Below are 25,956 nucleotides of genomic sequence, written 5' to 3'. Positions count from 1 at the left end.
CCTGGTGGCACAGTCACGTTCACTACAGCAATTTTACACACACTCGTCCTTGATGATACACGCACAGTGTTAGACTATAATGACTCTGCTGTTTAATGGTATCTGAATGTAATTTGCTGTAAATTGTTTTATATCTTATCTGACACCCATATATATATGACACCCATATATATATATTTATATATATATATATATGGGTGTCACATATGGTTTTAATGTTAACGATGAAGTAGATCAATAATCTGGCTTCAGTTCACCACCTCACGTCTGCATCGTCATTTTCCCGTTTCCAAAATGTTCGTACGCATGGGTCAGAGTTAGCTTGGCAAGGTTTTCCCCCTATCTTAGATTTGTATAGTGACCTGACATTCCATGGCCTTCTACCCACATACATCTGGCCTTAGCGCCTGGTGGGACCAGCCAAGCCTTGGTGGCATCTGGCACATTCACCATTTGTGTAGAGTATATCTGTAAATAGTTTATTTATCTGCGCACATGGGCCAGCATTCTAGTGATGATGTAATTTAAATCCAGCTGTCATTTTAGGTTCTGCTTGGTTTTCTTATATTACTTTTGGAATGTGTAAGGTCAACATAATTGATAGCAAAAGGTAAAATGTGTTATCCTGGTTCTCTGAGTGTAGCGAATGGTTTTTAGTCAGCTAAAAGCCATTCTGAGATTGGTTTTAATCAAGGTACGTGTGGTTTGAATATCACCTCATGCTGCTAATAAGTGTGTTACCACCATAGGTGATGGGCCCTAAAAAGTATCCATGTTAGCTGCCCCTTCAATTATCGTAACTTGAATTTATATAGCGCCTTTCCAGAGACCCAAGGACAATTTACACGGTTCAGTGGGGTCATAAAGAGAAAAGAGAAGAAAGTCATTGGCACAAAACAGGACAGAAATAAACAGCACTAGTGGTGCAGTGGTAACTGAGGCCAAAGGCCTTAGTGAACAGGTGGTGTTTGAGTTTTTTGAAGCTGTCCAGAGAGAGAGTTCCAGAAGGTGGGGGCTGCGACACAAAAGGCTTTGTCTCCAAAGGTTCGTAGTTTGGTGTTGGGGATGGAGAGCAAACCTGTGTCTGAGCGGAGTGTAGGGGTGGAGGAGGTCAGTTAGATATGCTGGGGCTAGGACATGGAGTTCATGCGCGCCAGTGGAGATGAATGAGGGTCAGAGTGATGTGCTGTCATATGGGCATCAGTCCCTATATGGAATATGTGTGGTAGAAAGATCTCTTCACTCTGAGAATGAGGGTTACATATGTAACCTTCTGCTCCTCATGGCTTAGCTTGACTCAATTTACCCCAACCCTATAGGGAAGCAGCAGAAAAAGCAGCATGTATTTAATTATCCAAGGCCAGAGGTGCACCACTAAATTATAACAGTTTGGGCTTTGTTTTCTATTTCAAGGGTTGGAAGAGGGTTTAATTTAAAACCCCAAACAAAATCTAACTAACTGTTCCAGATTTCAACAATTAACTCTACCAGAACTAAATAAATCCCAGCTTTGTATTAAACTGGAATTATCCTGTAAAGAACCGTTTGTTTATATTTAGGTTATGTTTTTCTTTTTTGGAATTGCAACTGCTAAAGTAATACAAAATAATGAAATTTGACACCGCTGTTACCACCAGGGCTAGCATGTACCTCCTGTCTGAAGAAAGTAAGCTTATAGAGAAGTCAAAAAGTTCCCCTAGACATATTGCTTGTTGTGTACGGTACTTCTGTACTTTTTCCTTTCTAGTTATTAATTAAATGGAATTTACCCATGGTCCATAAAGAACAGGTAAGGATACATATGTTCTTGTGAAGGGGAGACGAAAAGGTTTGCTAAACTTTGACTCCTTCTTTAGCTTTTGTGTCAAGTTCTGTTCCTACACCGACAGTGTTATGTCAGCGTTTGGTCATTTGGTGCCTGTGTGTGTGTGTGCTTGTCATTTTCTACACTACCACGCATCTAGTCATGGACCGCATGTCTTTCTATGGATGTTTAGGACACTAACACTATATTCAGTTTATCAAGATATTATGCTTCAGGTCCCAAAATGAAAAGTCATAAATCAAATAGTATTTTCATGTGTCTTTAACATGTCATAATGTTAAAGACTGATAATATCTGCAACAGAGAGTGAACATTCATTTAGTTCACAATGATTAGAGGAAAATATCAACGTGCAATTGCTACAATATCTTTTGAGATTCAAAGATACTGTTGCACAAAGCATCATTAGAAAAAGCATTGTTGATCCAGTGTTGTCGAAGTCACTGAAAGATAGTAATTAAAAAACATTATTAGTTTTCTAAAGGAAAACTGTACAATATAGCCCAAATTATTACCACAGTGGTATGATAAGAGTTGTCTTGCATTGGCTGATCCCTGCAGGATATTGGCCAGTTGAGAGTAAAAATTAGTCAAGTCTTATCTCACAGTTTTGATAGTGGACTAATGACAACTAATGATCCGGTTTCTTGACTCATTAAAGCAACATTAGCTGCTTAATAGTTTTGGGTTCAGAGCTGGTAATGTGATACCATAAGCTTGGATCAATGATATGATGGGCTTAACATTACCTTCATTTTCAGTTTAACTGAAATTTTCCAATTTAATTAACTTTTATTGTTGAGCTGAGAAATTTACCACAAAACTTTCACTGACTTAATGTTTAAGTTATAATATAAATTTTGGCTTGTTTGACTTGGAACATACACTTTCTTCAATCAGGGCGTCAAAATAAAATAATAGGACTGCTTGGTTCATGATCGGTGAGTGTGCAGTGTGCTTTTCTGTCCCCAGAAGTAGCTGCAGAGTGAGCGCTCTGCTTTCGTTCTGCTCTCTGAGGTCAAATTCCACCTCATCAAGTCATCATGCGCTAGATACAGGCAGCTGTGGACTTCTGAACCAGATCCCAAGTCCGAGAGAGCAACATAATAAGGTGTCTCTGATTTGATATCTCGTGTCAACAAAAAATGTTGTTACACAGTTCCGATCTTTTATTAGCCTGGAGACTTAAGCTGACTTCTTTAGCATGTTCCATGAACATTGCTGTGATTCGGAACATCTCACCAAAACCTTTTCAAAAATCTGGTAGTTCAATAATAGCATTGATCAGATGAAAAGTCATATTCACATTTAGCAGCCAAATCTGATTCAACTGATACAATTCCTAATCAGGAACAGCTCTAAAAAATATAGCCATATTGAATGGTTGAATATTTGTGCACATTCATTGGTTTCTAAGCAATAGAAGCGTATGTAGATTCTGAACAAAAGCTCTGTTTCCATGTGGGTGGGTTAGTGATTCTAAATAGAAGCTCCCACATACTGAAGCACAAATGTACTGAATCCAAGGTCAATATTGAACAAGGAATGACTTGCAAACTATGAAAGCAGAACTTGAGGTTTATGTCAAAAATGTATTTCAATCCTCCCGTTATTGCAGGATTACGACTGGAATGTTATCTTAATCAGAATGTTGACCTTCTCTTTGAAATTAGATTCACCACCAGATGAAATGATCAAGACATGTGTCCTAATACAACTGGATGCTTGGTTGTGTAGAAAATGTGACCATTTTACTCTATCCATCCACACAGTGGCTCAAAACAATGTACACATACAGACATATACAAATATACATATCCTTAAGCTGTACTGTATAACCTCTTCACCCTGTTTTTCTAGATTTGGTGACAAAACAAGAAAGGAACTATAATAAATATATATATATATTGTTTTTAAAAGTCAAGAGTAGTATATCTGCTTAGTTTTATATATATATATATATATATATACACATATATATATCTACAGTTATTATTTTTGACTTCTTGGTATTATATAACTAATTATTATATCCAGAGATGTATGTATATGCTAATAAAGTGTCTTTATGTAAAAACAACTACTTTTGCAGAAAGTCTTCATTGTTTCCATTTATTTTTATTTGACATACAAAGACATCCATACATATTGTAGAGCAGTGATTCTCAATGACTGGGCCAGAACACAGTACCAGTCTGCAGTGTTGGACAGATCATGGGTTATTGTTTGTGTTAAAGTCACAGTTTGGTTTTACTATTGCATCGATTTTTCCACTTTACTATACAGAATGATGAATGTGGAGAGACGGTTTTCACACTCGTCTGTGTGGTCATTGGAAAAAAGGGGGGGAAATCACAGAATACTATCAGGTCTACAATGTGGCTGGAATCACAAGTTGCTGTGCATGAAGAGCTGTAGAAGGACAGTGGGTGAACGACAGAATGAAAAGAGAGAAAATATCTCAAAATCACACATCCTTGAAATGTATCAAGAAAAGGTATGATTGTAGATACAGATAGTAAACATGATGTTTAAATTTCATTTTATCGTATTCTGGCGCCATTATCTTTCCTACAAAACATATTTTCTAATACAATTTACCTTTAATAAACATAATAATGAGACATGGCTGTTATCTAGTTACAGTTTCTGCTGCAGTGGAATCTTTTCCATGATGAAAAAAAAAATATGGGGTAGCTATAGATATTTTTAATGAAAACTGTCAAATAATTAAACATTTTGTATGATATTTAGCACCGGCCAACTAGCTAGAACAAATAAGGTGTTGTCCAGGTGAGGGTTCTAGTGCTTTATATCATTTGCGAAAATGTGGTCAGTTCAGGACCCGACTGCTGCAATGTATGATGATCCCGCTCACTGCCCCACAGAAACACACTTTGCTTATGGTGCACACACACAGTTCTGGCCCATCAATAACATCACTTGCTGTTGTATGGTAAGCGGATTGGGTATTGTTTATTTTTCATTCAATTATAGCAGTAGTATATGTGAAGTCCCCTGCATGTGTGTGCTCTGTGTGCAGTGAATAGATTCACTTCTAAGTTGCTGCCAGGGGAAAGGGAGCCCTATTATTTATTAGCAGGGATGGCAACGAATCAAACAAATTTGTATATGAGCAACCCATGCATTACTCTCTCTCTCTCTCTCACACACAGCCACACACACACACACACACACACACACACACACACACACACACACACACACACACACACACACACACACCAAGCTATTTAGTCATCACTCTTGCTCTCTGCTCCTCTCTCTCTCTAACACACACACGCACACACACACACACACACACACACACACACAGTAGAGGGGGTGGCAGGCTCATTGAGGTGTCACTGTCAGCACTACAGAATATACAAACTCTCACTTTCTCTCTCTCACATACACACATACAGTACAAAGTACTTGTTGGTTCACTCTGCAATGCAGCAGTATCGGGCTGCTGGTGTCTCTGTCAGTGCGCCAGTATACCCAGTGCCTCTGTGACTGCTGTGCTGGGGGAGTTCTGGTCTGTCTCGCTCTGTTCCTTTGTTTGAATAGATTCTCCTGCTTTCACATGTCTAAACCCATAGTTTCTAAAGCAGTGTCTCAACCAGAGGTGCCTAGGAGTTTAGGAACCTCTAGGGACTAAAAGATATAGTCCACTGTATAGTGAGTTTGCCATTTTGTAGAGCATCACAGCAAAATAAATGTTTAAAATTTATTGTGGGATTTTCCACCAGCCGACATTGTTGTTGTTTGTCATAATCCGGTGACAAAGACGTAATTGTGCAGAGAAAATGCGCAAAGTAGAGTTTGAAAGTGTTTTTTTCTTTCCCAGATGAGCTCATATAGTCCCCTATATGGAAGTCTCTCTATAGTGGGTGATTTCAGACACAGCCACGGAGAAGATCCAGATTGTGCTGCTGTTGATTGCAATTTACTGCTTTGAAAATGGGATTATTGAGTCAACGCAGTAGACGAGCACTAGTAACAAAGCATAATCAAGCATATTGAAAATGCCAGAAATTTTGGACTACAGAGCTATTTGCCCAACTCGAGGGTTCCTGTACTTTTATACGTACTCTCCTCCGGATGTGTTATGGGCTAAAAAAAAAGACCCTAGTCACTGCGGTGGTACGAACCACTGACGGCTACAACGGGCAGTTCATAATTCCCGATAAAAAGTGGTTTTGGTCACGAGCTCCATTTTAAAAGCCGGTTCAAGAAGAGAATGTTGTGCCTCGCCATTCTGTATAAATGGTACAAATACAGAATTAGGAGGCTGGGGCCGCATTATTGTTTTGACAATAAGCTGGTAGCATGTTGCTAAGACATTTATGCCACGAGGACCCTGGTGACCTTGTATCGCACACACCATGCAGTGTTTTCTGACACGGAGCTAAAACACTCGAAAAGAGATTTTAAAATACCATTTAAAAATAAAAACAGAAAAAGTCAATGGCAGTTGAGAGGCATTCCATATGAATAGTGGCCTGTGGCAGTGACTCGTGAAATAGGGAATTTGCCTAAAACTTTTGCATACAACTGTATCTTGCACACATTAGTCTCTCGCATCGCATAAATAAGAGGGCAGAGTTAAGCTTGTAAGGCTGAGTGGTTCTCACAAGGATGACAGCGACGCTTGAGGTGGTTCTCTCACACACACACACACACACACACAGAGACACACACACACACACAACGTTCTGCCTCAATGGTTCTGCTTGCTCTTACGTAATCGCATGCTCATATGTGAACAACTGCTGGCTAACATAACAAGGAATACACAATTTACCCAATACAGACTTGACAATAGCCACACCATTGTTTTGAGCCCCTCTTTTGACAAGGATGGAGTCACTGTGGCTCCCACACCTGAACAAAAAATTTATAAAACAGCACAGACATATTGTCTCCCGCTAAGATTCTTATATGCAAACCTGTGGTCATTTGTGCGTGAGAGCAGCGGGATCTCTCTTCACCCCATGGCTCCTCTTCCTCATCACCTGTGGAGCCATAGAGGGCCGGCTGCATCGCTGGGACGAAGAAAACAAGTCCCGGAGGAAGTTGCAGGACACCCACTAAGGAAGGAAGTGACAAAGAGAGCCAGCAGAAGCACCAATGAAAAACTGGAGTAGATTACATCAACCTCATAGAGAGGGCGAAAGATGCTGTAAACAAGACCTTCCAGTAAAGAATGAGACAATTTTCACATCTAACACAGGGCCTCATATTTTGTTCATAATCAGTTTAAAAGCTCCATATAAAACCTCAATCAGAATACACCAGCAAATCAGGTGAATTTTGTATCCGTTTTTAAAAGGGTATAGTTTAAACTTTTTCATAAACCTATCAAAGGGAAAACTCCACCATGTAAACAACTTCACCTGTTCACTTCCTACCTGTGTCCTTTCTGTGTACACTCCATCTTCATGTTAATGTGTGGGTACTTACGTTTCTATGTGCATGAAGTATTCATCACTCTTGACAATTGCTCTGATTAAATGCTTTGGCTCATATGAACACCTGACTGTAGGCCTGGACTGGAAATACCGACATTTTTGCAAAAGGCAGATGGGACGGTAAAAAAAAAATATATATATATAAACTCTGACCTGCCGCGGGCAGTTTGACACTGGGAGAGACCATCTGACTGGGGGTTACACGGTCCCAAATAAGTTACCTATACTGTGAGGCAGGTGCAGTGTGCACTGGATATGTAATGCCTTGAAATGATGTGATGCTGACAGAAATCAGACCAGAAAATGCTTTCAATCTGGAGGGTATGGACAAGAATACTTTCTTATTGGTTATTCAGATTTTTGGGACAGATAAAGACAGTATAAAAACACAGACGGTTTTTCCACTTTCTTGGCTCCAGTTCCTCTAACATCTTTCAAACAACCAAATGGGCAAACTACATCACAACAGGTTAGGTCTCAACGTACCTTCAGTTCCTTGGTTTATTTCCTGGGGCTTCTTCTTTTTACCCTCTTCTTTCCTGTTTTGTAGAAAGAACTGTCATAACCGATGAAAAGGTTACGTAGCACTGAGAGATGATCTTGGACCTAAACAATAAGACACTCTTCTTTTCTCTCTCTTTCAACCCTTTAAGAATCCCTCTGTCCTTAAATGTTGGAGATAAAGACACAAGAAGCAGAATTAATGCTGTTGTATTCACAAATTTCCTTCATTAAAGCACCATCATCATTCAACTGCTAACATACACCAATAAATGACAAACATTAAATGTGTTTCCAGCTCGCCAATGCATATGTAAACCAAGCCCCTCATCTGAGCGCCACTTTGTTTACTCAAAGCCAAGACAGATGAGCAAACACTCCTCCTGCTCCTCTGCCACCGTTGGCGAAACAACAGCCCCCCCTTACTGCGAGTGCTGTTCATTTGCATTGGACACATGGTGGAAATGAGACTCCCACAGTGATGGATGGGCTCAGTCTCCCTGCTATTTAAACAGAGTGACTGAAGACCCGTGGATACACATTCCCTGCACCACACTTTCTCAGTCTCTCCAGCCACCATATACCTTCACAATCCATCTCATGCTAATAGGCTGTTTTCAAGCTAATAGGCTCAGGTAATACATCTGGCACAAAAACCATTGGCCATTGGCCACCAGAGTGAGAGAGACTTTATCAAGCCATTTCCTCTTATAGTAAATATTACAGGGGAAAGATAAATGAATAAAAAACACACTACTTACTGAGGAGGGTCGGCCTGTTTAGTCCCATAGCTGCATGGAACAATCACTATAGGGGGTTGTTGATGGGATTAGAGAGTGGGAATGGAATGCACTGTTGAGGTGTGCCTCAGTAGCAGGTTATATATATATTTTGTAATACATAATTTATATATATAATCATACATAATAATGTAACAGGCATTACAGTCAGCAGTCTGTAAAGCCTGGTACTGATGGCAGAGCCATGCTACAATAACTAAAAGAACATTACATTTTAATTAGATTTGAATTTATTTATCACATCTTGTAGCATTAGAAATGTTAATGGTTATTAATCAGTTTCTGTGAGCTCAGTTTTACCTAATTAGTTACTGAAGGCATTATTTTACTTTCCTGCCTTTATGTTCTTTTCATTTTATCATTTACAGTGAAACACTAGATTAAATAACAAACTAAATAATTACCACACCGCTATGTTTCTAATTTGCAATGATTTTTCTATATATATATATATATATATATATATATATCACTGCTGGTAATTGGTTTAATCTGATGAATTTATAAAGATGTACAACAAATATTTATTGTGTAATGCAATTATCATGGTTAGTGACAGCTGCTCTGGGATTGTTGAAGCGCTTGTATTCTGTTCTTTCCTTTCAAAATGTATCATTCACTTTATATTTTCATGGAGCACGCAGACGCCTCATATATGTGGACAATCATTTATGCATAACTGTGAGATTGGAAATCAGACAAGTGTATTGTCTGTTATTTGTCCCTAAATGAAACCCAGTTGTGTTTCGGGCAGAGATGTATTTTCTGTCCAACATCTGGTCACCTAAATTGAGCAGTTATTTCACACATCATTTAGAGTGAGTAACTTCAGCAGCGGAGGTTCTGGCAGTGAGAGTAAAGGGCTGTATACACCTCAGTGATTCACTGAGTGATTATATTGTCAGAGTGTGTGCTGACCACAGGCCTTACAACCTGGCACGCTAACACTTATTTGTTCCTAGTGGCTGTGAATTACATTGTGTCAGTGCAGACAAACACATTACAAGATAAACAGCATCACAAACATTAGCTGTTGACAATGTGATGGTCTGGTACTGGACACCAGTGTGGCTGCAGGCCAAATGAATAAATACCTCTGTACTGAGCTGTGAGAGAATGTACTAACCCACACGACTCAATGGAAGTGCTCATGCGTTTAAAGACATTTATTAATCACGTCTGTGTATCTACTTGATGACAAAGTTATTAATCACCCCTATAATAAGAGTCTGTTCCTGTGACACTGTAGTTCTATTGTTATAGGCTGAAAACAATGGTGCACCACACATGGCAAGAGCAGCACACATACACTAGGTTACAGCTATACACAAGACTCATCCTGTGTGTTGTCGGTGAGCTGCAGGCTGAGGCAGAGCAGCAGGGAGAGTGAGAGGTCGATAAAAATGTTGTTATTAACTCTGCATCACTGCATGAGATAAGATACAATGTCACAAACATATGTTATTAAATACAAACTCATTCAAAGACTTTCCAAGGTTATAGATTAAGGATGTGTACACACAGGAGTGAGAATACAGGTGGATCGATGTGTGACTATAATAGTTATTGGTAGAAGGTGGAGTAGGTAAAGAGTCGTGGGTAGGTGTAGTAGGTGGACTGGTAATTATTGTATTTGCTCAAATGACCTTAACAGAATCAACAGTTATTGTTCGCATAGCACTGTTAACACAAATCATCAGAAAAAAATGCCATTTTTTCTGACAACAGCTGTGTCCCACTTCAGTTCGGTTGAATTAGAAGTAGGTAAAGAGTTCAGTTCGGTTGAATTGAAGTGGCATATTCAAGCATCGGACGTCTCATCGCTTGCCATTGCTGTTACCTCTTTAAAAAGGATGCATTTGTCAGCCGCACCTATGAAAATGGGACGGCCCAGTTGTAACGCTGTGGTCTTCGGTCTTCAAATACAGCCTCTGAGGGATGAACCACCAAATTTAGACACACCTATTGTGTTCATTATATCCACATTTTTCTTAAGTACATGTGATTTTATCAAATTGTTTCTGTTACTATAGTTTTATGTAGCAAGATGAAGATGAGCACCACATCCTCAGTCCTGGCTACAAAGCCCTGATTGTTGAGTTAGCTCTCAAAAAGTATTCTCATCACACCTCTGGAACAGCTCAAAATACATATACACATACTCATGACAAAAGAAAGGGCTTTAAATCGATGAATACATTTTTGTGCATGACACAAATATTGGAAATTTACTTTTAATATTGTATCTAACGTTAATGCTTAAAAATGTGCAGCCTGAAAAAGCTTTACAGTGTTTGTACCAAGTGAGCAACTTTAATTAAAATATACTGGCTGACATTTTGGATCATGGTATCAAGGTCTCTTAATTATTGTTTATTGGTATTCCCATTAGTTGTTGCCTTGACAACTACTCTTCCCAGTGCATATTCAAAGAAAATAAAAAATAGCTAACAATGTTTGGACTCTCAGTATATACTGCAAACATACATCATCATTTCAGTCAACAATGGAATGACTGCACATAAAACACAGGAAAAAAATATAACAATGTATTACCATCTTTGCAGTTATCAGGGTGAGACAATATGTCTCCTTTTACCTGTACGATGCCATATTTGGAGGCACTGGAACCATCTAAAGCACAATAAGAGATGGAATTCCATCAGAGCTTGAGTGTGATGTTGGTGTATAACTATATTGTAGTGGCAACAACTGCTCAAGGGTACTGCCACCACAGCAAGTAATTCTGGGATGTGATGATAAACCCTACCGTTTGCAGTGGGTGGAGAGGCCGTTCAGCACCTCACTGTGACTCACTATGTTACAAGGTTAGGCTTTTGCAGACTAATGACAAAGGCAGATAGGTGCTGTGAAGAAATTGTATGTGAACATCAAGGCTTACACATGCTCCAGTAAGCAGGTACAAAATTACAACTCAAAAATACTGTAAGAAACAGGAAGTAACAGGAGCGCAAGTAAACTAAAAGAATTGAAACTGAAGCACAAGGTCAAACTGAGGAGATGAACATATAAACTGACAGAGAAGACTGGGAGCAATACAGCTACATTTCTGGCTGAGGAGCAGTGTCATATCAATATGAACGCTCCCAATGCGAGCCATGTGGGAGGCGTATCAGAACATTAAGGGATGATCTTCACTCCAGTCTTTAGTTTCATCAGGCAGGCTGGATGGTGCCTCTCTGCAGACATTCTTCTAAGAGGCAGTAGCTATAATAAACAGTTGTCCACTCACAGTTGATAGCCTGAGTGACCCGGATAGTCCTGAACCATTAGCGCCCAATCACTTACCATGAAATTGGTTGCAGCCTTACCACCTCCTGCAGGTTCATGAAAGAGGACATGTATGCTTGTACCAGGTGTTAGGTTCAGCATCTTGCAGAACAATTCTGGAGTCACAGGAAAAGGGAATCTCTATCGAGCATCGGCACCAGGCAAGTAAAGGAACCTGAAGGTTGCAACACAGTCATGAGGATAGAGGCTCTTCCATGAACTGGTTGGAAACTGGCCACTATATATAGAGACTGGCCACTAAATATAGAGACTGACAAAGATCTTGATATAGAGACTTGAGAGGAGGGTACAGATTTTTCTCGGACACCAGAAGATGATTGGATAGCATTCAGAAGCTAATTCTGCTCCTACAGACTCTGTTCTCTCCAAAACAGACCATTTACAGTATGGAGAGTTTCAGACATTTTATTGGCTTGTGTAATTGAGTGCACTTAAAGTATTTAATAAGCGTCGAGAGCAAAAGTCATTTTGAGTTTTAAAATAATTCATGCTTTTTGTCCCATATTGTCCTTGAAACCATTTATTATTTGTGTAGTGTCAATTTCCTTTATATTAGCCCAGCAATTATAATCTTAAAAGTTGTTTTTTATTTAGTAATTTTCAGTACTGTTTTTCATCAAATAAGAACCGGTTGGTCTCTTAAGCTGGTTTTTGTCTGGAATAAAAGTAAGAGTGGATAATGTCCATGTGCATTCCAGTTAAGCATGCATTTAAAATCAATTTAACAATATCGTCATGCTATTTTAACACCATATGTTGTTCTTTATTACTCTAGAGCTATAATTAACACAATAGTGACATTTCATTTAATAATTATTAGTATTTTCTAATGAATTACTAAACTTTTATAGAGTCCTGTTACCTTCTGCAGTTGACGAAAGGTCAATTTTTTCTCATGTTAGACAATTGGGGTTTCCCACAATTCCAGAATGACATATCTACTTCACATTTTAGCTTTTCTTCTTTTCTTGTAGATTTCTCAACTCTTGACTGAGCCAAGGACATTTTTTAAAAGGCCTAGAGCTTGTTGCATGAAATCTTGGACTTTAATGAGGACTGTGCAGTCAGATCTGGTTAAATATAAAAAAATTAATTCAAATATATTTAGATGTTTTTTTTTTCTTTTATTATTAACTCACTGTTGTCTGTCCTTGCAGTCGTTTTTTGTTTGTTTGATGTTTGTTTGTTTCTTTTTTTTTCTCTTTCTGTTATGTCTCGTGCTCTGTTGTATAGCTGCTCTTGGTGTATTAGTCTGTACAAATGTTAATAATAATAAGTGCAATTATTTTGTTGAAAAAAGATATAAACAATAAATAAATAAATGTTCTGATCAATATTTGTATCTACAAATACAAAAGACCTGCAAAACATAGGTTAGAGTGAAATGATACATTCTGAACAGTTGTATTCCTTCTATTTTTCAGCTCGGTAAGAACTGTGGTTTGGACTTAGAGGGACTAAATACTCCCCGTGCATCTGATGTCAGTGCTCCTGTGATCCAGCTCCAGCACCAATCGAGTGAACAAAACTGTGCAGCCATACCGAACCCCAGCATTTATTTCTGTCAAGCAGTGGCAGTTGATTTGTATTATGCATAATTTTAATTAATCCAGCCACATAAATGTGTTGTTGTTCATATTAATGCAAATCTCTTTTTTAATGTTTTATTTATATGGGCATCTCATGTATTAGAATGAGGCTTACGACTGCAGGCTGAAGCAATTAAAATGAAAACAATTCAGAATGCAGGGCTTTCCTTAATGGACGTCTTTACAGGATGTCCACCTCAACAGGTCTGTGTTTTGGATGATGGCTCCAGAATTTGACAACAAGGGGGACATTTTGACTCATAGCTGATTTCTGGGGGGGGGGTGGGGTCTACTGGAGTATGTAGAGAATGAGGGGGAGGCATTTGCTAGCAAGAGGGTGCTGTGCTTGGGCCTAGGTGCTAAATATCATTTTAGGATATGGTAATTAAGTTGTGGAATTAAATCTCTTCATCCCTTTAACAATTGTTCATATAAACTGAACACTTTTAAAGTAGTGCATTGCTTGTTTATTGATTTCAAATAGAGCTTTGGAGTATATTTATCAAGTTTTACTTTAAGATGCTGACAACTTACAACAATGGACAAATATTTCTAGAAAACAGGGGATATCTATGTGACTGAAGAAGTAAAACCCCTCATGTGAAGAAATAAAGTTCTTTATTCATTAAACAATTCAATCCTCCAACAGCCTCGTAGACTGCGACAGCCATTGCCTAGTACTAACATTTAAAGATACATTCTTCTGATGTTTTCGCATCACCTCGCATTGAATCAAGGGATATGTTGGGCCAGGAAGGATCCAGCCAGTGGAGCCTCTGTTGCTCGTGGGTGGAAGGACACATTTGTCGGCCGCATTTGGAGAAGCCTTCGAATTGGGAATGTGACACGCAGCATCTATTGCACTTCTGTTCGTCCTGGGAGAGGGATACCTCACATGTGGCTCTCTCTGAAGTTTCTACGTTCTTTTCCCCTGTAAAAAGTTTTTTTACTCTTGTTGATGTTTAAGGACAGAGGATGTCACACCTTGTTAAAGCCCTATGAGAAAAATTGTGATTTGTGAAAAATAAAATCTGATTGATTGATTCACTTCCAAATCAAAAAAAATTGGACGTGAAAGTATGATATGGCTGATTACATCTCTAATAAAGTACAACAGTTAGCAACTAGGGCTAATTGTCATGTTGTAGGTGCATCAACTGAAAACTGACGTTTCAACCAACAGCCCCTAACAAAAAACACTGGACTCCATGGTGGGAGATCCCATTCCACAGGAGAGAAATTGAGTCATTGCTCTAGACGTGAGGCCCATTAATATCTTGGAAGGGTAAGGACTGAAACAATTGATTAAAACTCTGGAACCAGGCTACACTAGACCAAGCAAGAGGCTATCTCTCATGCACTGACAGCGAGGCACACTGACATATGGGACAGAAATATGCAGACTTATCAAGCAAGCAAGTGCTAGGCTCTCTGTTTCACAATAGACATGTGGTCCACTCAACAAATGGAGGCCTACATGACAGTGATGGCTCATTGGATAAACAGCCACTGAGAAATGGAAAGCCTTGTACTGAAGACTAAATCAGTGGATTAGACCGTGGTGGTCTTAAAACGGGGCCCCCTCCAATATCCTAAGAAAAAAAAGGCTGTTTAACATGTTAAACATATCTTAATAAGATAATAATAGTTTACTTGTACATCGCGCCTGGTAGACTGTAAGTGCCTGCGAGCATTCAATAGAAATTGTTTTCAAATTGTATTTGGTGGATTTCTGTCTAAATTCATATACTTGGTGTTGGGCGCCGGCCAAAAGAAAGTGAATGTCAGTTCTTTAACTTTTGGCAACCACGGGACCTGAGGCTGCTCTTTAATTGGTTGTTCGAACCTCAACGTCATCACTGAGTTACTTCCGCTGTGAGCTGACCGGCAAGGATAATCGAAACATTTCTACTAACTCCATTCCAAAGTGCTGATATTCAAAACACTTTTACATATTCGTTTGTATACGTTTGGGAATGAATGACATCACAGCTAACTTCCCACAAGCCCACTTTTGCTTCGTGTAATGAGCATGCGGCAGAAAAAACTGTTATATAATGATTTCTCTATGTTTGGTTAGCACTGCTAGTTCTAATTACAAGTTTTCAGCTAAATTTAGCTTCACTGCACCACATCAGATTCAAAGACGTCTGCCCCAATACTACTTGGACCACAATGCAAAAGAGCTTACAGAGCATGCTGTCAATTTTCTCCTCTGGTATTGACTGATTTTAATCAGAGTTTTATTAAAACTGGAGGGAAAAATATCAATAAAAACAAATATGTCTGCAGTAGTGTGGACAAGGCTTAAATACACAAAGCAAACTAGACACGTGAAACTACTATGTCGAGGCAGGTGTCTCAACCATCATGCCTCAAATAGACTGATACCTACCTTTCTCACTGTACAAGATATATTATAAAAGATATTACATTGATATATATAATCTTTATATATATATATATACAGTATATATATATATATATATATCACATATAAAAAATGTCAGTTCTTGACTTTTTTTTTACAATACATATTACTTTTTTCTTTCACACAACTGTTTAGCATTAGACAAATGAAAACCTTGAACTTATGACATCTATGCTTGTGATAGTTATATTTTTGGCTGTTTGTTAGCTGTTTTTTTTTTATGTTATTTGAAAGAGACAGTTTATTCTATTTTTCAGTGTAAAATTCCATGTAGTAAAATGATATTGCGATCAAGGTCACCAAGGGTTTGCTCTCTTGAGTTTGTCTGACATGTGCAGTACGTGATGACAGTGAGGCCTGTGCTGAATTCCAAACTCAATATTAGAAGCTTGCAAATGAGACCAATCTAACAGAATTGGATAGTAAATCCCAGCGCTGAAGTTAGCATAACTTAGCTGCTGTAATGTAATTTCCCATTTGGCTTTTAATGTGTGTCATTCTCTGCTCAGCAGGGGCTCTTGTGGTCGCAGACATTACACACTAGTAGCTGCAAATGTCTACAGTTCAATATTAATAACTACATTTGTGTTATATATTGTGCTGTGGAGATGTGATGTGCTGGGATGTCACCTTGGCAGAGGTGTCTTGTTCACGCCTTAACAATGAAGTGTTGGAGGGGGTGGGGGGGGGGGGGTAACACTGAAGGTGAGATGGTGGAGGAGAAACCAGGAACAGGTGGCAGCTCGTGTAATGTAGAAGAAGCAGGTGCTCAGAAAAATATTATACAGGTTGCGTTTACATGGTTGTGTTCAGGTACCAGATGATCAAGAAAATCCTGTTTGAATAATGGATCCATGTTTAACAGATTGCCATAACTCTCCACAGAGGTTTTGAAATACTATGATTAAGGAATTTTACAACTTATTTGACAAATGAAAATCTGTACTTTACTGCAGGAAAGTGTATTGAAGCAGAAAACTCTTTTGACTTATAGTTCGGTTTTCTCTGGCTTCATCCATAGGACAACATTTTTGTGTGAAAGCAACATTTTCAAAGTAAAACAATCTCTGTCCAAAAACAGTGAAGGCTACTTCATAACCGAAAAGACCCAATGAGCAAGTGGTTGTGAGTTTCCACGTCATTGTTGCCATTCATCTCAGTTTCTGCCCGTCCAGACTGAAATGCAGAGTTTTAAAGCTAAAATTTTGAGTCTAAAACTCGGGAGTATCCTTGCTTTCCTTTCGGCTTATTTCAACACAAATAGTATGGTGGCAATCTTATTACAATTCTACTGTGCATTAATCCATGCTTCATTTAAAATAATCAATCACAGAGAAACAAACTAGCTTAAAATTAGCTCCTTTGTTTTTTGATAAAATGGGTGGAGTGAAATATCTATTTCTAACTGTGATTATCATCTCTATAGGATCATCTTGTGTTTCCCTTCGCTCTGCATCTTTTGCTCTCATTGGCTATGACCAGTCACTGCACTCATTGCTAGTCACAACATGGCTTTGACTGCGATAGGTATTAGATATTTAGCCTGCTAGATATCTGTTGTCTGCATCTGTGATGCACCGGCGACTCCCAGAATTGAATCTTTAAACAGTTCACAAACAGTGACCAAGCGTTGATGCGCTGATCAGCAGCAATCAAACGCTTATATGGGACTTATCTTGTAATCTTCAATAAGTGTTGGCGAGTGGAAAATCAAGGTAAAAACGTGTAGTATGAACGATTTTATATGACGTTAAGCTTAACATCTGGAGACATTTATATTATCTCCTGTTGTCTGTTTTTATCTAATTAAAAGTTGAACCACTGTAGGTTTAATTTCCTGTGTGAAGATACAATATACAATGGCAGAGAAAATAAAAAATAACAACTAAGCTGAAGAGAAAGCCCTACCTGGCCTGATCCCGGTTCAGAGTGAAGTCAGAGAAATGCCTGTGTAAATGTCACGAGAACCATCTGGTGTATCCTATTAACAACATCACACAATATCACGCAACACAACTCCCACCTACGTGCCATTCGTTCATGTAGAAAGGGAAACCACACTGTAAGATCAGGCAGTTTGTCTGCTTTATTATAGACACAGGCACAAAGCGCTTCATGAATTGTCGCTGTGAACATCTGCTCAGTCAGGCAACATTTAAGCTTTGCAGGGATGTTTTTTCTTTAATGTGATTTAATTCTAATAGCAACAGTTCAACATGCGCTAGCAGCACTGATTCACACCAGCATTGAGTTGCACTCTTGTGTCATACAGTGTGGGAGCACAATATATCTACAGTAAATCATTTTTCATGTTTCTAAAGGACACATGAAGATTTATTTATTTTGCTTTGGCCATGAGAACCCAGGGCCTCTGGGGAATACACCCATATGTCTTTTTCGGCTGGAATCCACCTTAAGGCTCAGCCTGGCCGCTTGCCTGTTGGTTTCCATGGCAATCCCATCCCCCCATCCCTTCTTAACACAAAGTGGAAGTGAGGGTCAGTCTGTTTTTTTACTTTTATTTTTATTTTATTTTGTTCTGTATTTTTTGTGCTTGAATTTCAAGATCTATGAAGCAAAGGATGCTCACAGTACTTTAAACATGAACTGGAACATCATTTAATTTCACAACCTTCTCCATTATTTTGTTTCCATTGGCCTGTTTATCCTTAGCCTGCTGTTACATTTATCAAACAGCAGGATTCAGCAAACACCAGAGGCAACCACACAAGTGTGAACGAGTCACCAATAACCTCTGCAGAGATTGACGAGGGACGGCTAGGGACTAGCTGGGGTTTGATTTGTCGTGTCTTGTCTTCTTCTTTCTTTCCCCCTCTGTAATTGCTTTCTTTTTCCACCTCTTTGCCTTTTTCTGAATCTCCAGCAGGACCTTTGTTCTCTCGCCCTGTGTGTCTTTCTGTAGCCTCAGGCCATCACTGCGAGGTGTTGAAAACAACAGGTGTCAACAGAGGCAACTGATGTCCAGACAGATTTCCACCAGCCAGATAAACGGCTCTCAGTGTTCGAGACAGCACACACACACACACACACACACACACACACACACACACACACACACACACACACACACACACACACACACACACACACACACACACACACACACACACACACACACACACACACACACACACACACACACACACACACACAGCTCTCATATTACATCTGAATTCTTTTAGAAAATCGTTTAAATCATGCAATTCTCCAGCAATTTATTTTTTCATCCATTACAGTGCTCAACAATTATTTTCTCTCTGACAGCTCCTTATCTGTTTTTGTAATGACATCAAAGGATTGATGGGCACCTTTAGAGATGATAAATTAAATTGCTATATAATTGAACTACATGAATTGTTGGTCCATGTTCCCCTCTCACAGTCCAAAGACATGCACGCTAAGTTGACTGGTGACCCTGAATCGCCTGTGCGTGTGAATGTGAGAGTGAATGGTTGTTTGTCTCTGTGAGTCAGACCTGTGGCTTTGGTCATAAGATGGGCGACATGAGTTAGTGGTTGTAATAAGTGTCACAAGCACCAGTGTCTATGTCGAAGAAAATGCAAAAATGAATCACTTCTAATGAGCATCATCACCACCAGCATTAAAATAAAACTATATAAGGTAAACATGGCTATATTCTCACTCTAACTCTGCAATTACAGCTGCAAAATAAAACATGTACACATTATTTACTATGAATTATTAATCTGTTGGCAGCAGTGAGCATCGCTTTCTTTATGTCTCTGTCTCTTTCACTCTTGAATTGGCAGTTAGTGCTTTTACGGGCACTATTAACAGTTTTAATTTGTGCCTCATGTCATATTGTCATATGCTATGTAAAACATATTTGCATATTGCACAGATCAAGTCTTTTCACCTCTGACCAAAGACTAAAATGAATTGCTCTTACTGGGATCATCATGACACGAACAGTAAAATGTATTCTGTATCATATGCAGTGTGAGCTCTAACACGAGGAATACTAATAGCTTTTTTGATATTTGAAAATAACACACAAAACGACATGCTTCAGGTTTCATGCTATCCTGCGTTACATATTGTGTATCACATTTCACAGTTTGAGAACATTTTAGCAACTAAGATGATAAGCCCCCCATTTCACTTAATGTACATATGTCAGCCCTGGTCTGAGCAGAATGACACATGGGGTAAATAAGTTTAGTATTTTAACAGGAGCCAGCTCCTGATGACCCCATGCTGAAAGCTAAAAGCTGCAAGGGATTGTGGGGGGGGAAATGAGAGGCAGGGATATGAAAAGGTTACCAGTGTAGTAACCAAGTGAAACAGCTTAGGCAGCATATCTGATGGTATCTTGTATGTAATGTTGTATGTATGAATGTGTGTGTGTGTGTGTCTGTGTGTATGTGTGTGTGTGTGTGTGTGTGTGTGTGTGTGTGTGTGTGTGTGTGTGTGTGTGTGTGTGTGTGTGTGTGTTTGTGTGTGTGTGTGGGTGTTTGTACAGCTTCTTTGTGAGGACCAGTTTGAGCATATATCCAACGGAGTGAGGACATTTTGGCCGGTCCTCACTTTGTGACCGCCCTTTAATGGACTTTTTGGGGGTTACGACTTGGTTTTAGGGTTAGGATTAGAATTAGGTTTAGGTTAGGTTAAGGGTTAGGGTTAGGCATTTAGTTTGGATGGTAAGGGTTAGGGTAAGGGGCTAGGGAATGCATTATGTCAATGAATGTCCTCACAAAGATAGCTGTACAAACTTGTGCACGCGCGTGTGTGTGTGTGTGTGTGTGTGTGTGTGTGTGTGTGTGTGTGCCCGTGTTCAAGAGTGGGGGGATCACAGTGTGATAGACTTGTAACTGATCTGATGTCATTCAGCCAATTAATGCGAAAGGCAAGTGACATTGTTGGCAGGGACCAATCCAGTGAGGCGGCCTGTTGACTGGTATTGATCCATGCTGACAATATGCAGCCTGTTGTCAGACTTTCAATTCAGTGGAAATTAGCTGAATGACACCTTGCTTTAAGCTCTAGAAATTGCTTTGGAGAGCAGGGGGTTTGGAAAAGAGACACGAGTAGTTCAGTCAGGCCGTCTGAGGCTCTCTCCTGGCCTCATGTTCCACAAGCTTCTGCTACTTGATGCAATCCCACATTCAGGTGAGGTGGGGGGTGGGCCAAGGCCATGTAGGGAGACTTCCAGTGCCTTGTTACGACACAAAACCCAGGAAGCTCAATCGAGTCACTCAAGCATGACGTTTCTGACTTAGAGGAACCATAACAAAACGCGCTAGTGTTTTTTTCCCAGAGTTTTTGGGTTGGTAGACATGCCAGATACCCACATTAACGTGTAGAAGCACTAACAAAGTGGAATTTGCATGCTATGTCCCCTTTAATTCATTTTGTGTATTTAACACTTAAATTGCTACTTGCATTTTATTTGTACCTAGTTAATATCACGTGGTAAGTATATTTGCTTATTTGAAGCTCATTTAGTTGTATTTTGTATTACTGGATTGACCAGACAGCATAAACATTACATTCCCTCTCTGTCTCATTCAGTTAGGTTGCCTTTGTAGTTTGTTGAGGTCAGCTCAGTCATTCACCTGTACTGCAGTTCACTTTACTCTATTCAGAGTTTACCTTGTATTGCCCTCTTTGTAGGTTATTATCTTTGCTTAGAATTTTTTTTAATTTGGGGGTAACTAAAAATCCAATTGGCTAATACATTTACAACACCCCTGTTGAGACAATTAACATGTTACATATTTCACAAGTGTCAGCCACTACAGATGACAAATACCCTTTTGGGTAATTGTGAAATTGTTTTAAAGGATGTAATTAAAGCACTTCGTCCCCATCAGACTTTGTTTAAATATGTCTGATGAGTCTGTTGTACTAAGAAAATACATGTACCTACAAGGTTTACTCAGTTTGATCAGCTATAAAGAATCTTGAGTCAACAGACCAAAGTGTTTAATTTGTTTTCCAGATGTTAGACAGCAAGCAATAAGACATGCAGAGCCAGGAGGAGTAATTGATTGAACTATCAATCTGAATACTATTAAGAGGAGGGTCTACAATGTCCAAGGGCCAAGCTGTCTATGGCATATGGATGGGAAACATAAATCGAGTATGTGTAAGTTATATAAGTAATACTGTTGGATCCTCTCTCTCTCTCTCTCTCTCTCTCTCTCTCTCTCTCACACACACACGCACACACACACACACACACACACACACACACACACACACACACACACACACACACACACACACACACACACACAGAGACTATTAAGAGCTGTTCTTCTTGTCTAAAAGGCGTATCTCTCTCTTTTCCTCTGTCTCTAGACAAAGGAGGAAGATAACATCAAGAGGACTTGCTGTAAATGCTTATGGTACAATTTTGTAGTCATTAAGAGTAAATCCTCTCAGGAGGATTGATGGATGGATCTCTGCTCGAACCACCAGCATGGAAATCCTACTCTACAGTAGTACTGTAGCTTGAATGGCTGGTGGTGTCATACATGCTTTAAATGCAGCAGCTGACCATTAAGGGTTTCGTATGTGAGAAGGTTTTTAGAATCTTTAACTCAAGATCCATTATCTGTATTTTTAGTTTCTGTCCATACTCCATACTCAGAATTGTGGCTCAACTGGAGTTATTGTGATATCCTAATAAGGAAATGCAAATAGTCCAGACAGGATGTGAAAAAGGTAGACATGGATTTTGTTTTTGTTGTGGTAGTTAAAGGATGTATCAGGATCAGAGATCAAGAGATTCCTCATGGTGGTGCAGGAGGCCAGGACAACGCTATCTTGACTAAATATATCATTAAATAATTTGTTAATTAGCTGAAACTTACAATGGAGGTCCATGAGGTCTTTATTTACTTGAGTTGTGCTTGAAGTGTCACTAACTACTCTGGCTTCACATGGCTTCATTGATAACTGGGGTTCATAACAATGAAATTTGATGAGTGTTTTCTAATAATATCAACTGAAGGATGTAAAAGCACAGAAGGTTTTGGAACTCTGTGAGTAACTTTGTTTACATGGAGGATTCATCAATAACTTTTTAAAACAAACAAACTAGCTGATAATAAAAATCAAACCAGCTATGAGTGGTTTCTTTAGTCTCTGTAATAGAATGCGATGGTCAATGCTATCAAATGCAGCTCTAAGATCACACATGACAAGATACTAGTCTTTTGTCCGAGGCGATTAAAGTGTCATTTGTAACTCTTTCTGTCCTCTGTGCTATGATTGAATCTAAATCCTGCCTGAAAATTCTCAAATAAGCTATTGTCATGTAGAAAACCACACAATGAATTGATGACTGCCTTTTCAAAGATCTTAAATAGAAAGGCAACATAAAAGTCTATAGTTGGCTAAAACACCTGGATCAAGAAGAGGCTTTTTAAGAAAAGGTTACAGCACTTTAAAGGATTACAGTAGATTTCTTGTTAAGAAAGATAGATTGATCATTGATTAGCAGCCTAGTTGGGATGGGGTCCAGCAGACACTTTGATAGATGAAGAAATCATTGGTGCAGGTCCATGGGAGAAAATAATTATCATGTAACAGCTGTCTCTTAGGTACATTTTTCAAATCACATTTTATACATTCATTATTTTCCTTGGCCTCTTGGTGGATAGCACCATACATTTGAACAGCCTGATTTTTTCCCAAAAGCCCTAAGCAAACACTGGCCACATTTTAAATCCTTCTTTTTCAGAACATATGGCATTAAGGTGGTATGTAATGCCAGAGGGTTATAAATTATTGTTTTACAAGTAAAATCGCACAGTATTAGGAACAGAATAGAGACATTGTCTGCAAGTGACAGGATATTTAGAAAAAAAAATGAAGAAATAAAATCAGTCTTTGTAATTTTCCTAGCTGTACATATTAGTGTAGGTGCATGTTCTTAAAAACATGACCCGTGACATCTCTTTACTACTCGTACAGTGGATGTATGAAGAGAAGACAAATTAAAGTAAAAACCACCACAAGCCTCCCAAACAGCTCCAGTGCTTCTTGCACCAGAATGGACAAATAGACAGCACTAGTATGGGACTGCACAGACTGAGCAACACCCACATTCACTCAGGTGTAATTTAATTTCAACTGTGCAATTCATCATTTCAGTGTCTGTGCAGATTCAATATCTCTGTGTGCAATTGGTAGACTCAGCTACTGAATCTGTTTACTGTACACAACGTATACACAATGTACATGTAGATACACAATATACACAATATACATGTATATACACAATATACACAATATACATGTATATTGTCTAATTTTATATTGACCTTGAGCTAACATTGTTGCTATTATTACCTCATGTCTATATTGTCCATTTCTCTATTTTTCCACTTGTTCATATTGTTCCCATTTTCATATATGTACAACATTTAAAATGAAATGTATACATGTATGTTTAGGTTGCATATTACCTATTTGTTACTTTCCATGTCCTTTCCTCCTGTAATACTGAAAATGTTTCCATTGTGTGACTAATAAATAATTATCTTATCTTATCTGATATGACTCCTCTACTCTCTGAAATTCTACCAGAAATGATCAATGTCCCTCATTTGATGTTTTTATTATGCCACATCCATTTTCTGGGCAAAAAGACAAGAAATTACAAGAAAAAAGTCACACAAACCAGTAACAATAACAGTATATACTGTGGTAATACAATATTGTAAGTATATATACTCCCACTTCCAATATAAATATGTTACCCACAAAGTATCACACACAATGGTCTATCAGAGGCCCTCGCTAATCTCAATGGTAAAAAATGGAATATACATAAATGACCCAGGAGGAAACCCCACCACCTGTATACCATTGGCATGTTATAGTGCTCTGCTCCCCTCCCTCAGGGATTCGTTAACACATTAATGCAGTGGTTTCTGCTGGTTTACACCAGCTAGGCCTGATTGATGAGGCTGGAATTAGCACCTTAACAGTAAAGCTGGGTTACGGGGGAAGGGAGCACACCCCTCCCCCTACCCTGAGGCAACATGGCAGTATGTTATGGATGATGAATTCTGTCTATATAATTGAATGGCAACAATGAGTTTAAGTGTGTGTGTGTGTGTGTGTGTGTGTGTGTGTGTGTGTGTGTGTGTGTGTGTGTGTGTGTGTGTGTGTGTTCGTGTGTGTGTGTGTGTGTGTGTGTGAGAGAGACAGAGGCTGTGTCCAAAATTACACACTAATCACTGTGTAGTCCACTATATAGTGAGTTCACCATTTTGGAGTGCTGTCAGAATTAAACTTTTTATACCCTTTATAGCGCACTCAATGTTTCCCACAATGCAATGGGAAAAGTAATGTACAGTCGATGGTCACTAACCAAGCACTATATACCTTCATGCATTGTGCTTGCGGAAGAGAGACAAGAGGAGAGAGGGCAACAGGAACAGTCTGACTTGTTGTACAAATGTAAATACGAGCAGAGTATCACAGCAGAAACTGCAGCAAACAAGTTTATTTACATGTTTTTGTGTCAAATAATAATTAAGTGTTTTTCTCTTTTGCTGGTGAACTCACTATATAGTCCTTTACAAAGAAGTCACTATATATTGAAGTAGGGGTTAGTGAGTGAGTGGGTGATTTCAGCCAAAGAGAGAGACAGTAAATAGGGAAATACACGCCTTCCTCTGTAAGTACTTTTTGGAGTTGCATTCGAGTTAAGTTACATGGTCGTAATGACAAATCATTGCTTTTTGGGTAGCACTTTATAAATAGCTGGCATGCTGGGGATTTACCAGGAGCAACACAGCTGTTGCAGAGACTCAATGCCAGTCAATTAAAAAGTCTAACACAAGAGACTATTTTTATCAAGCATGCACGTGTCAACATCTTGTCACTTCCATTTCAAACCCGCTAATTAAAAACTCTCACTTTTTTTCAACAGAGCATCAGTAGGAGTGTCTAACTTCACCATATCATTTTAATCACTGGCACTGGAGCCTCCTTCAGCTAAACCACTGTTGGTTAACAC

At 38.9% G+C, this 25,956-nt stretch overlaps 1 long non-coding RNA gene across 1 annotated transcript; it reads left to right on the top strand.

Annotated features, from left to right (window-relative positions):
• The first annotated feature begins 1,629 nt into the window (after positions 1–1,629).
• LOC117775597 lies at positions 1,630–25,061 on the top strand. The gene is made up of 3 exons (XR_004616295.1): positions 1,630–1,922; positions 12,984–12,988; positions 25,037–25,061. It is a non-coding gene; the product is annotated as an uncharacterized LOC117775597 (long non-coding RNA).
• The last annotated feature ends 895 nt before the right edge of the window (positions 25,062–25,956 follow it).

Source organism: Hippoglossus hippoglossus, chromosome 15 (genome assembly GCF_009819705.1).
Source record: "Hippoglossus hippoglossus isolate fHipHip1 chromosome 15, fHipHip1.pri, whole genome shotgun sequence".
NCBI lineage: Eukaryota > Metazoa > Chordata > Actinopteri > Pleuronectiformes > Pleuronectidae > Hippoglossus > Hippoglossus hippoglossus.
This window is presented reverse-complemented; position numbering and strand designations above follow the sequence as displayed.